Genomic DNA, 14,618 nt, shown 5'->3' with positions numbered 1-14,618 from the left:
GACCTGAGGTTTCCACAAGTTCAAGACAGTGGTGTGCACAGAGCTTGATTGGCACATGGATCTGTGAGTCTGGAGTTGGAAGAGGAAAATCAAGGTTATTATATGTACATAATCAAGGTCCTTAAAACATGTATGTAAACTTCATTTAGTAATTATTCTGAACCTTCTAGTATCTATCTCATAGTTAAGAGTTATACCAGCTACCCCCACCCCGCCCCCATCCCCACCCTGCCAGGGCCCAGAAGCCATGTCTCTCCCCCATCACCACCTTCTTCCTTGCCCCTGAACCATCCTGACTAAGCCTGCCTTAGTTTAGAGGTAATTTCTTCATGTTTCTCTGTGTTTTCCCATGATGTTTACACTCTCTATGAAACAAGGGATAGCTTTGTCATTCTGGCTTTTCCTTTCCACCCACAGAAAAATTTTCCCTAGGAGCTGACACCCTCACTGTGGACCTGGAGCCCCAGCCCTGGTGAGCTCTGGTCACTGGGGCAGTCCCTGGTGAGCTGTGGTCCCTGGGGCAGTCCCTGGTGCACTCGTGCTCTGGCTGGGCTAGGCACCCTTGTCACCAACTGGTAAAAACAAACCCCAGAGTATGTGCAGAACAATACTTTGATGACATGTTGGTGGTGTGGGGTACAGGAAATAAGGGGAGGAATTACACTCAAGAGGAAATGAATTTAGAGAGAATTTGTCATATAACTCTTAGAAAAGGAGCCATGAGGGAGGCTAGAGTATGCCCGGCTGCTCAGATCAGATGAAGACAATTTGGGATCTCAGGGAGCTGCCAGCACTTCCTGGAACCCTGTTTTCTGAGTCGAACTGGCTCCAGAGGCTCCCTGCTTTTCTTTTTCTTCTTTTTTTTTTTTTTTGCCGTTTGCAAAATACTGATTCTCCTCTACTCCCTCTCAACCATTCCCACCCACCGCCTTTCAAGTAGACAGCCCCTTTCAAGATTTTTGGCTTATGTTTCTTTTCTTCTTTCTCTCCATGTCTCTTAATAGCATACATTTGAGTGACTTAAAACATTTCAGTTTCAGGCACTCTGTACTAATTTTTCAGTATTGCTTTCACCCTTGGTACCTGGCCCCAACATACACAATTTCATCCTCCCAGTAAGTATATGGTAATTTTGACTTGATTGGGAGTCAGAGATACAATTATTTATGCATGTGAATATTAGCCAAACCCAAGCCGCATGTTAAGCCCCCTTAACTTGTCTTTTCCATGCACACATACTGATGTTTTCCAGGGATTTAATAATTACCTGGTGTTTTCATTTTCTCACTTACCATGATCTTCTACTTTAATAAATGTATCCCCCAAGTCTACCCTAGTTGAGTAAATCCCTTCTTAGCACCTTCAAACTCATGGAGGTTGTTGTCAAGGACATTTTCTTGGGGAAGACTCTCTCTGCCTTCCCACCCACCTGGGCCACCTTGTCACTTTCTGGGCCTGCTGCCTTGTCAACTCTTCTCCTACCCCCACCTACTTCTCTGGTGAGTTTCATCCCCTCTTACCAGTGCCCCAGTTCCCCAGATCCAAAATCTTCCTCTTTGGGTATAGGTCTTCCTTTCTGGAACATATCCCAAAATTTCCTGACAAAGGATTTAATTCTTGATGCATTGCATGTTTGAATTTCTTCCCATTTTACAGAGAAGGATTGTAGAGATGAGGTCATCTTTGGCTGGAAAAACTGGGGCCATAGGAGAAGCTCATCCAAGGGTGTAGGTGGCCCCTCTGATGCACAAAATATCTAAATCATTCCTATCCAATTTCCCCAGCAGGCAGCAGAATAAAACACCAGGGGCTGGAGTCTACTGTTTTGGGCCAAAAGTCGGGCTTTCTACTGTTAGGGCTCTTGCGAGATGTTCCAGAGGTTCAGCTGAAGGGTTGGATGAACTCGGGCAAGCGTCCTTAAGGCTCTGGGCCAGAGTTTCCTTCCCCAGGCCTTGAGTCAATCTGATGACCTTCTCATAGCTGAGGATCAGATGTGGGGAAAATGCTTTGAGACCAAGGACAATGTCATTGTCCTCAAATACAGAGGAGTACTGAGTAAATTATTAAAACACCTGACCTCAGCCTGCATCTGGTCCTTCCTAAGCTACCAGAGGGGAAGAGAGGGGAGAGGCAGTGTGAATGGGGCTTCAGGCCAAGAGAACAGAAGAGGGAGGGAGAGGGTGAGAGGAGAAGAGGAGGGAGGGCAGGCTGGCGTCAGCACACAGAGGGATCCCAGGATTCAGGATTCCTTCCTAGAAAGTGTGGCAGAGGAATGGGCCAGGGAATACCTTCATGAGCCCGCATTTGGCTGGTCTCACAGCTTGGATTTCTCCACTTGCTGGAGTCTCTTACCAACGTGATTATAACCTAATAAAGCAGAACCCAGCACCTGTATCTGAGACTGGTGCCATCACCCAGCCCCTAGTTCTTTCTTTATTCCCTTCCTGTCTCCTCATTCCCAGCCACTGACCCCTTTCCCTGGTGATATTCTTCCCATCTTGCCATTCTTCCCATCACAAACTACAAGGAAGCTGCCTCTTGGGCTCCTGTCATGACTGAGAAAGCCTTGAATGACTAAAACATGTAATCTCTTTTTGCTCTGTAGTCTGGGGTGTCTTCCCATCTCCACCTCCCTCTCTGGATCGGCAGAACCCAGGTGACCCCACACATGCCTTTCCCCTCCGATGCCTCCCCATCCTCTGCAGGACAAATCTTTTCACCTCCTGACTCTGTCTGGTGGGGACCTGCTGGACAGCCTGCATGCCTGTCAGCCCCAGGGAACAACCCAACTTCCGGTGCCTCTCTGTACCCACTCACCTCTCCCCAGGACACATTTCCTGGCTCTAACTTTAAGATCCTCTCCAGCTGTTACAAGCTCCTGGGCAGTGTTTCATCGATCAGAGTGGCAGGGCGCTGGCAGCTCAATTAGTGGCTTGGGAGCTGAGATCCTCTGCTGGGTGTTTTCTATTTTTCAAGAGGAGGAGAGACTTGCTTTTAAAGCGGAGGAGCTAGATAAGATCTTAGGAGGCCTGTTCTAGTTCAGGCACCATCCTCCTGGGGAAAGTTTAATTGACAAGCTGGACTTTTTAGGGGATGGTACAATCCAACTTGACTTTTTCATTTTATTATTTTCTCCAAAGGCATCCTCACTTCCAGGTTTTCTTGGGGCAGAATGGTCCTGGCCTGCCCAGTGTTCGTCTTAAATGTTTCTTGAATTTATCAGATCTTGAAGACTTACCTGGTGGTGCTATCCAAACCCTTATTCTCAAGGGATCTGAGGCTGTGTTAATTGTATTCTTCTCTGCTGGCATTGTTACATGCATTCTTTCAAGATCATAATTGGGCTCAAGCACCAAGAGGCAACCACATGGATGATCTGGGTTCCAAACGTATTCTTATCTGCTGGCATTGTGGAACACCACATCCTCTCAGTAGAGTCAACTGACCCCTGCCAGTGCTGGATCTTTTTGGTCTGATTGGTGTTTGAAACCATGAAGGCCAGAGTGTCCAGGCAACAGCTACAGCTTGTATGGCTTTTAGTTCAGTGTAGTTAATGCCATGGCACCGGGGAAGTGAGAACCATAATTTTTTTTTTTTTTTGACACAGGGTGTTTCTCTGTTGCCCAGGCTGGAGTACAATGGTGTGACCTCATCTCACAGCAACCCCCACCTCCTGAGTTTAAGGGATCCTCCCACATCAGCCTCCTGAGTACCTGGGACTGCAGGTGCATGCCACCACGCCCATCTAATTTTTTTTGTATTTTTTGTAGAGATGGGATTTCACGATGTTCTCTAGGCTGGTTTCGAACTGCTGGGCTCAAGTGATCCATCCACCTTGGCCTCCCAAAGTGCTGGAATTGCAGATGTGAGCCACCATGGCTGGCTGAGAGCCATGACTTCTAATCTAGCAGAGCCTCCATTTAAAGAAACCAGAAGCGCTTTTTTTTTTTTTTTTCCCCCAATGGGCCTTTGATTGTGATGGAAAAAGGCCCACTCCTGCCATCTCTTGATTCCTGGACCAAAGCCCTTTTTTCATTAGGAACAGAGTACCAGATAGCTTATAGGGGTCCCTGATTCAATACCTGCACTGCACGTGTAAACATGATGGAAGTTTACACCCCATCTCAAGAAGTGTTGCCTCTCAGTTGGTTTTTCAGCAGAATAATGCACAGATTATCTCAATACCAGGAGTGACAGAAGCCAGCAGCTTCAGAGTGGTGCAGTGTGTGATACCGTCAGTAGATCCCATGATAATGGGCCATTCCTACACTTTTTTTGTTGTGAAGTTGGTCTCCTGGACAGGGTATGGTGTACGAGATCAGATATGCTGTAAGCCCCTGGATGGTAGTATTTGGCTGATATACTATGAACAGAAGAAGAAGACTTCTACCTAGCTTGCTTCTATTTCTGTGAGAATGAACTGCCGGCTATTTGAGGATGGAGGACTTGCAATATAGTCAACTTGGCATCAAATTGCTGTTTGGTTTCCTCAAAGAATATTGCCATATTGCTGGCTCAACATTGATCTTTGTTGCTGGTGGGAGGGACATTCAGAGGTGGCCCAAACTAAAAATGAAGTCACAAAACCAATTCAATTGACAATAACATCCAATATTTAGGAATCAGTTTATGAAAATATGTCAAAATATGTATGCTAAAAACTACAAAACACTACTGAGAGAAATTAAATCAGATCTTAACAAATGGACAGACATTTAGTGTTCTCGACAGGAAGACTCAATATTGACAAGATGGTATTTTTATCTAAATTGATCTATAAATAAAATTCCCATCGAAATCTAAGGAAATGTTTTAGTAAAAATAGACTCACTGATGCTAAAATGTGTATTGGATCTAGAAGAGCCACAACAATTTTTAAAATGGAGAACGAAGTAAGAGGACTTATACCACCCAGTTTCAAACGTTCCTCTAAAGCCACAGTAATCAAAACAGTGGTGTATTGCCCCACAGACAAGACAATACCAACTGATGGAACAGAGTTGAGAGTCCAGACTTACTTTCTTGTATCTAGGGTTAATTAATTTTCAGCAAAGGTGCCAAAGGAAAGTTTTTTCAACAAGTAGGGCTTGGACTTTTGGATATGCACTTGCAAAAGATCAAGTTTTACCATTACCTCACATCAAACACAAAAATAACTCAAAATGGATCATAGACCTAAATGTAAGACCCAAAACTATACAAATAGTTTAGAAGGAAATGTAGGAGAAAATCTTCCTGACCTGAGGGTGGACAAACAGTTCTTAGATATTGTGAGCTCATGCAAAGAATGCTTGGATAGATACATAATAGAAAAAGATTGATAAATTGGATTTCATCAACATTAATAACTCTTCAGTTTCAAGGACACTATTAAGCAAATTAAAAAAAAAACAAGTCACAGACCCGGAACAAATATTGGCAAATCATATACCTGATTAAAAGGAAAGAAAGAAAATTACCAACTAATGTTACTCAGTATTATAGATATAAAAATATTTAACAAAATATTACCAAAACAGACTTAGGCTACAAGGTCAATAGAAAAATAAAACCAAACTAAAACAGAAACAAAACTAACAACACTCCGCAAATATTATTCTTTTATATTGGCAGTAAACAATTGGAGATAAATTTTTAAAATCTTTCCAAGTACAGTAGTGTCAAGATCAGAAAATATTTAGGAATAAATAGTACAAATGATGTCTAAGACTTCAGAAAACTAAGACACTGAAAACCAAAAAACAGTGTGGAGAGAAAATAAAGAAGACCTAAATAAATTGACACCTTGATCATGAATAGCAAGACTCAACATTGTTAAATACGATCCTTCACAAATTGATGTAGAAATTCAACCAAATACCAAACCAAATTCTAGGAGGCTTTTTGTCGGAAATTAATGAACTGATTTTAAAATGTATGCCAAAACATAAAAGACCTAAAAAAACTAACAGATTTTTAAAAAGATGAACAAAGTTAGAGAACTTACTTTCAGCTCAAAATCTGAGATACTATTGTTTATAATTATTCTTGTACAATTACACCTATTTCTTTTATTTTTATACTGTAAGTTCTAGGATACATGTGCACAACATGCAGGTTTGTTACATATGTACACATGTGCCATGTTGGTATGCTGCACCCATTAACTCGTCATTTACATTAGGTATATCTCCTAATGCTATCCCTCCCCTGTCCCCCCACCCCACGACAGGCCCCGGTGTGTGATGTTCCCCTTCCTGTGTCCAAGTGTTCTCATTGTTCAATTCCCACCTATGAGTGAGAACATGCGGTGTTTGGTTTTCTGTGCTTCTGATAGTTTGCTGAGAATGATGGTTTCCAGCTTCATCCATGTCCCCACAAAGGACATGAACTCATCCTTTTTTTATGGCTGCATAGTATTCCATGGAATTACACTTATTTCTTAAAAAATTTCTGGTTTCTATTACTGCAGCCTTGGGCTTGGTGGCATCACCAAGAGAGGAATGTTTCTACCAAATAAGAACTCATTTTTTTTTTTAAAATAGAAGTTGAGGCAGCATGTAGGTGATTTTTGGCTATTCTTGCTCCTGAACATTTAACACATTCGGGGGTGAACAATACTAATGATCAAGGAGAGAAACAGTAAGGAAAGTAGTTAAAATTTAGTGCAATATAAATTTGACTGAAATACGTTTCAATAAATGATTTTCTAACAGAGATATCATTATTTTCCTCAGCAATACAGTCAAATATGATTTTCTTATTATTAATATTTTCAGCTTTTTGGTCACCTAGCTTTTACTACTAAAGATGACAGTTTAATTGAAATGATAAAAGTGATTGATCGTATAAAACTAAATAAAAAATTATAGAAGAAACAAAGTTGTAGCAATATGAAAATGGAATAAAGTATTTGAAAGTAATAAAAATAAAACAATGACGAAGATGAAACGATCATAAATTACATAGCTTGCATGTTTGCTCCCTAAACTCCTATTGGATGAAGCTTAAGATTTCTTAGCAGTTTAAAAATGTTTCCTGTCACTCACCTACCTCATTTATTTAGGTGCTATGTCCTATTCATTCTACCTCTGAAATAGTGTTAAAAGAATCTGGCCAATGGTTCCAATCCTATTGCACACTTGGTTTGGCTCATATCCCCCCACCCCTTTTCCTTTTTCCTTTTTTAGGTGGAGGGGCGCAAGGGCAGAGTCCAGTCTGCCCTTCTCTGTCTGTCGCCCTGGGGGAGGGGGCAGTGTGACTTCCTTAGTATCTGGCTGGCCTCAGGCGCGGCTGGCGCTGCCCCCCTTGGCCGTGGCCACCCCTGGGACAGGGGCCACCAGACAGCCCCCCGACACAGCTGTCGACCTTCCCGCTGCAGCCCAAGTCCCATTCCGAGGCCTTGGGGAGCCCTGGTTGGGCACGTACCTCTCTCCGGGTAAGCCCCTAGGGAGGGAGGAGCGCCTCCCAACCGCACTGCACATTTGGTGCAGGCGAGCTCCTGGGCAAGATGCGCAACCTGCTCTGAGGCTCGAGTCAGGGGGATGTTGTAGGGAGCGCGCCTCCAGCCAAGGACAAACCACGGGGGTTGGAGGAAGGAAGGATGAAATGGACATGCTCGCGGTGGGACAAACCCTTGTGCGGAGAGCTGACTTTCAACAGATCGAAGCTCGGGAGCTGCTCTGCTATTGTGAGAACCTCAGCTATTGTGAGAACCTTCATCTGGAAGCAGGTCCCCTAGAAATGGTTCAGCACCAGATTCCGCCAAAAATATACATTGCGGGATGAGCGAGGGGGCGGCCACCTTTCTGGCCGCCCCTCCTTTCCTACGAAGAGGGATTCTCTGCACCAAACCAGCTTTTGCACAAGCACTGCGGAGGGGACGGGCTACCCCAGTCCAACCAAAGCCAACCAAAGCTGCCTGCACTGCAGTGTCATTCTTCCTGGTCGGGATTCTGACTTAGAGACTTTCACTCATAATCCCCTTGAATTATTTAATGGTTAAAACCAGATTATTTCCTCACGTCCTCTAAAAGCTATTTGAGGGGTGGTGGCTGTGGCTCATGCCTGTAATCCCAGCACTTGGAGAGGCTTAGGTGGGAGAATCACTTGAGGCCAGAAGCTCAAGATTACAGGGAGCTATGATTTTGCCACCGCAGTCCAGCTTGGGTGACAGAGCCAGACTCTGCCTCTAACTAAATAAATACATAAAGCTACCTTAGATCCCAAATGCACCATCACTGCCACCATCAACTCCATGGGAAAGTGTTCCTATTCTTCTGTTAAGCTCTCGTCAAAGCACACTATAAACTTCCTGGGCCATTACTCAGTTATTTCCTCTACCTGGAAGGTCCTTCTCCTCTTCCCTGATGCACAGATTTATAAATGCTGAAGGACCACTGAATTTTCATTTCATGTCTTTGCTTTCCTTTGACCTCCTCATGCCTCATCCCTTTTGTAATGAAAAATTTAGTCCTCCCTCAATGGTTTTCCCTTAGAAAACATTGGATGAACTTCTAGGAGGACATTTTTCATAAGCAGAATGCTGTTTCTCACAAGGCTAGTGTGGTAAGCTCAATAATGGCCCCCAAAGATATCCATGTCCTAATCATCCAAGCCTGTGACTGTTACCTCATATGGCAGAAGGAGCTTTGTAGATGTGATTAAACTAGAGACAGGGAGTGCAGCCTGCCTGATATGGTGCTTCCTAAATATAATCTCGAGTGTCCTCATAAGAGGAGGCAGAGGGAGACCTGACCACAGTAGTAGGGGATGTGAACACCCAAGCAAAAGATGGGAGTGATTCCAGGAAGAAGCCAGGATCCAAGGAATGTAGGAGGAATTGGATTCTGTCTTGCATCCATCAGAGACACCAAATCTACCTGCACCTTGACTTTAACTCAATGAGACTGGTTTTGGACTTCTGACCTCCAGAACTGTAAGAGAGTAAGTTTGTTTTGAGCCAATAAACTTGTGGTAATTTGTTATGGCAGTTATAGAAAAGTAATGCAACATTATCTTAGTTTGATAATCTTTCCTGATTATCTGATGTAGTAAATCCCATCCCTACAAGTGTGCACATGGAAACACACACACACACACACACATACCCCTTTAAAAACAAAATGAAACAAACCATTTTTGTTTCCCCAAATCCAGGAGGAAAGATCTTCCGGAAAGCTCTTCTAACCACGCATCAGGAAGTGAAGAAAACAAGCAAGATTAGCCTCATGGGATCCCCTGAAAAATCCCTCTTGGAAGGAAGGACTCCACCCTCATTTTGGCAGCTTTTGGAATTCCAGAGGGGAAGAAACTTTGAGTAGGGGTCGCAGACAGTGGAGTAGGAGGAGGGGTGAAGAAGTGACAGAAAAGGCCCAGTGAGGAGGAAAGCAGGGCACAGTAGGGCAGAAACTGATGAATCACATGGGGCAGGTCTCACTGGACTCCTCTCCAAGTTGTCAGAGACCCAATAAAATGCACCTGGCACCTGGTACCCAGCATGGTGGGCTCTTCCCTCATCTCTCTTTTTTCTGTTCCTTGTTCTGTGGTTTCCATACTACTCATTCCTTATTCATTAAGTTGGACTGGCCTGCCACTTCCTTTGCTTTCATGACTCCTAAAGTTCTGAGTTACAAAGTCACATGACTCATTTTCATCTGGTGGTCAGAGGTTCCCATCTTCTCACCATTCCCTGCCTCCCACCTTGCCGGGTGATTCAGCAGCTGATGTACTGGGCTAAGTAAGCTCCCAAATACCATTTGTCTCTCCCTGGTGCCCTGCCTAGAAGTCTTTTTCTGCTCCCATATCATCTGTGGACTTGCAAAACAGTGCAGGAGACTCAATAGCTCCTCTCCTGAGGCTAGCGTGCCCCTGGACACACCTGGAGATGGGCAACCCCAAAGGAGTCACCACCCTGACCCTGGGTGTGTCTAGGTGCATTGTGGCCCCAGGAGAGGGCTGTACTAGAGTCCCATGATCTGACTGGGGGCACAGACCAGTCAGAGAGTGAAGGGGACATCTGATCACTGAGGAGGAGCTGCACAAGAGCCCTGATCAGGACCAGCCTGATCTGGGAGACTGATTCCCTGGGCCTGGCTTGTGAGTGCCTTCTCTTGAGTAGACAGTGAAAAGGAACGAGTCATTTTTCTTTGTATAATTCTCTCCAAAGACATCCTTACCCATATGCTTCCCAGGGCTCAGAGAGGGCCTACCTGGTGCTGGGTTCATGTGGGAAAGCTGAGAAGTCTTTTTGACTCTGTCCTCCTGGGAAGTGATTGGGACCCATCCCAAGGGAGCTGTGGTCAGATTCAGATAAAAAAAAGATTACCCGTTCATTCCATAGTCAGTAGAAGATTCATCACACCTCTCTGCAATAGATACAATTGAACAAAGTGTCCTCAGAAACTGATAATCTCACCCACCCTGATCTAGGTGTCACTTATGCACCATTACTTCTAGGAATAGAAGAATAAAGTTTTTGTTTTTTTCTCCAGTTCATGAGGTAGATACACTGTGCAATTCTGGGGCAATATTCTGAGCTGGAAAATGGCCTCAATTAATTTAACATCATAGAAGTCATCAAAAAAGTAATTCTGGGTATAGAGATGAGTAGACAGTCTCTATAAAGATATATATATTCCTGAATGTTATAATGGCACCATCACCACCTCTATTCTCCTCACAGGACTCTGCTTGCTCCTGGGTGCATTTTCCAGGGTCCCGTAACTGTGTGGACATGAGAGTTTTCAGGACTACAGATGATTTTTTGGATCCTGATCATCCCTTTATTTGGAATGTGATGAAGGAGCATACAGAACATAAGACCCCTCTGGTCATCTCATGGGGGAATTAGAAAACTATTGACCCCTAGACCTGTCAAGAACAACAGAATGTAGTCTGAGTCCTTCACTTTTCAGAGAAGTAAACAGGGCCCTAGAGCTGGTCAGTTCCACTCTGATAACTAGAAGTAGAGCAGATAAAAGTACCCAAATTCCTGAAATCAGGCCAGGGTGCTGTCGGCTGCAGTGGACTAGAATTAATAGAAAAATGGGGCTCAAGGTCCCTGCCAAAAGAGGCGAGTGATTTTGAGGCCAACTGGCTCTGGTGGACTCTGGGAGGCAGAGGCCAGATCCATCACTAGAGAACAGAAGTGAAGGAGGGAAATAGGAGTGTACTTAAGAGATACGTGTGTATATTTATGTCTTTCTCTGTGTATATGTGTGTTTCATAGTGTGTGTGTGTGCAGAGAGAAAGCTCCTATCAATGATCTAGATTGTACTTTTTGCTTAAGGATCTAGGGGAAGTGAAAAGAGGGGATAGGTTTGAAGGCAAAGGTAAATTGAAAAAAAAGGGCCAAGATCTGTCTCCTTACTCTGTAGAAACCAGAGAGAAGGGCCGCTGGGAGTTATGGAAGGTCAGAGCAGCTCAGGCAGCCCAGGGATGCCACAAAGGTCCACATGGGGTTGGAGGGCACACAGCAAGCGCATGAGATCTAGGGTTGGGAAAGGGATTCTCCACTCCTGTGTCTGTTGCGTCTTCAGGTCAGAGCAAAGCTCTGCAGCCATGGACTCTCCTTCAGTGCCTCTACTCCCAGGGCCAGGTCAGCCCATACTCAGCTCTGCTTCTCCATCGCCTGGAGCACTGGGGTCCCTATTTCCCTTGGGGTTGGGTCATTGCCTTTCAGGGGAATCTGAGGCATTCTCTGAGATCCCTAGATTTGACTTCAGGTGATGTCCAGCAGGGAGGAGGAGTTTGGAGTTTCCTCTGAAGGGGGAGTGAGAAAAGCGTTATCACGGGAACCTCCCATGACACATAGAAGCAGGGTTGGGGGCCACGGGCTTCTTGAAGAAACCTCAGAATTTGGGCTCTGCTGGAGCCAGGAACCATGCCCAGGCAGGAGCTGCAGGGCCCTGAGGGGCCCAGAGCTGCCTTGTGATACCTGCTCTTGGGTCTTCTTTCCTCTCACTGTCCTGCTCGCTTCCTAATCTGCTCCTGAGATTAGGAGCAGCAACTTGACTTGCAACTTGCCACTTGACTTTATGTCCCCGGTCCCATTTTGACCACAAGCCTGATCTCACCTAACATCATTAGGGGCCTGGAGAGGAAACAAAGTCTGAGAACATCTGGGTAGGGTTGCCCTGTGCCAATCATGGAGCCCCCCCAGGCTGATGGGGAGTGAGCATCCCTGGATGTGATGCTCTGGAGTTTAATACCCCAGTCAAATTCCTTCCCTCTCTAAGGGCTCTGACTGATGGCACTTCCAGTAAAGGCAGTGCGGGTGGCATCTCACAGGCCAGTCTGACACCCACTCTGTACCAGCTTCTAGCTCAGCCTGGATAGCAGAGACAGGCAGGACATTGACTGTTGAGGGCTGACCGTCCCACTGCTGTCTGAGTTCTCTTAGGGCCAGGAGCTCACCCCACTCAGGCTGCTGTCCAGTGTCTATCACTGTTCCTGGATGGCCCTGAAAGTTTAAATCAATGAATGAACAAATGAATAAATACCATTCTATAGCAGTTGTGGTTATCAACAGTGTTTTGGGAACATCTTGGTAATACTTTATTCTTTGTGTTTAGAGATCAATTTTACCTCTTGGAAAAACGGATATGAAGATTCAGACAATGATTATTTAAAATGTGAAAACATCCACAGTAATTGTAACATAGAATTAAGAAAAACAAGAACAACATGGTTTAAAACAGATTTGGCCCCTTTAAAAGGCATTGCTCTCTGTGGAAGTCTTGGAAGACACTCTGAGTAAAACAGAATCATTCCATTCCCTATTGAAATGCAAAAAAAGAAGACAATCAAATTGTCCTTTGCTCTTTCTATAAAATCGTTAATCAAGTTTCTTTGGACCTCTGTGGCATAATATTACTGGAACAAAAGCAGTTTCTTACAAAATGGTTTCCTTTTTCTAGGGTGCCAGAAACACTGGCTCTGGTGTTCGGTGGGAACTGCAGCTGCTGAGCATGGCATATCGGGTAGGAAATGCACTTTGGAGTCCTCCACTGTGTTCACCAAATAGAAGCGTTACTCTGTTTGCACACTAAGTCAACCAACAAACATGTGAAAACTTAGAGTGGACTGTGTTTCATGACATTTAAAATTGTTGTAAGGCTGGTCTCAGTTGACACTGCCAGCCCAGGCACTGTGTCCTCTCGCCACTGGCCTGCCCGCTCCTCTGCCAGTCGCAGTGGAAGGAGAGATCGTGGCGTTTGTCATTGACAATGGGTCCGGCATGTGCAAAGCTGGCTTTCCTAGGAATGACGCCCCCGAGCCATGTTTTCCTCCATCTTTGGGCGCCTCCGGCACCAGAGCATAATGGTGGGCATGGGCCAGGACTCCCACATGGGCGATGAGGCCCAGAGCAAGCAAGGCATCCTGACCCTGAAGTATCCCATCGAGCATGACATCATCACCAACTGGGACGACATGGAGATCTGGCACCTCACCTTCTACAACAAGCTGTGCATGGCCCCAGAGGAGCACCCGGTGCTGTTGACCATGGCTCCCCTGAACCCCAAGGCCAACAGAGAGAAGATGACTCATCATGTTCAAGACCTTCAATACTCGGGCCATATACATGGCCATCCAGGCCGTGCTGTCCCTCTACACCTCTCGGCGAACCACTGGCATTGTCATGGACTCTGGAGACTGGGTCACACACATGGTGCCCATCTATGAGGGCTATGCCCTCCCCCACACCATCCTGTGTCTGGACCTGGCTGGCTGGGACCTGACCCACTACCTCATGAAGATTCTCACTGAGTGTGGCTACAGCTTCACCACCATGGCTGAGTGGGAGATCATGCGCGACGTCAAGGAGAAGCTGTGCTACGTTGCCCTAGACTTCTAGCAGGAGATGGCCACGCTGCATCCTCCTCTTCCCTGGAGAAGAGCTACAAGCTGCCCAATGGTCGGATCATCACAATCTGCAATGAGTGGTTTCGGTGTCCGGAGGCACTGTTCCAGCCTTCCTTCCTGGGCATGGAATCTTGCGGCATCCACGAGACCACCATCAACTCCTTCATGAAGTACGAGGCAGACATCTGCAAAGACCTGTGCCAACGCGGTGCTGTCAGGTGGCACCACCATGTACCCGGGCATCGCCAACAGGATGCAGAAGGAGATCCCTGCCCTGGCACCCAGCACCATGAAGATCAAGATCGTTGCACCCCCCAGAGCACAAGTACTCGGTGTGGATCGGCGGCTCCATCCTGGCCTCACTGTCCACCTTCCAGCAGATATGGATTAGCAAGCAGGAGTACCACGAGTCCGGCCCCTCCATCATCCACTGCAAATGCTTCTAAATGTACTGCAAGCAGATGCATAGCATTTGCTGCATGGGTTAATTCAGAAGTATAAATTTGCCCCTGGCAAATTCATACACCTCATGCTAGCCTCACGAAACTGGAATAAGCCTTTGAAAAGAAATTGTCCTTGAAGCTTGTATCTGATACCAGCACTAGATTGTAGAACTTGTTGCTGATTTTGACCTTGTATTCAAGTTAGCTGTTGCCCTTCGTACTTGTTTAATACCCTGTACATATCTTTGATTTCAACCCTTAGTACATGTGGCTTAGTCACTTTGTGGCTGATGTAAGAACGTGCTTTTGGAAGACAAGTCTGTGGTTTGG

The 14,618-nt window shown here is 45.5% G+C and overlaps 1 pseudogene; it reads left to right on the top strand.

Moving 5' to 3' along the window:
• Positions 1–13,204: 13,204 nt before the first annotated feature.
• On the top strand, positions 13,205–14,291 carry LOC100447928 (actin, cytoplasmic 2-like; annotated as a pseudogene).
• Positions 14,292–14,618: the final 327 nt, after the last annotated feature.

The sequence above is a fragment of the Pongo abelii genome, chromosome 5, assembly GCF_028885655.2.
Source record: "Pongo abelii isolate AG06213 chromosome 5, NHGRI_mPonAbe1-v2.0_pri, whole genome shotgun sequence".
In the NCBI taxonomy this organism is placed as follows: Eukaryota; Metazoa; Chordata; class Mammalia; order Primates; family Hominidae; genus Pongo; species Pongo abelii.
The sequence above is the reverse complement of the archived record's forward strand: the minus strand, read 5'-3'. Positions and strand labels throughout refer to the sequence as shown.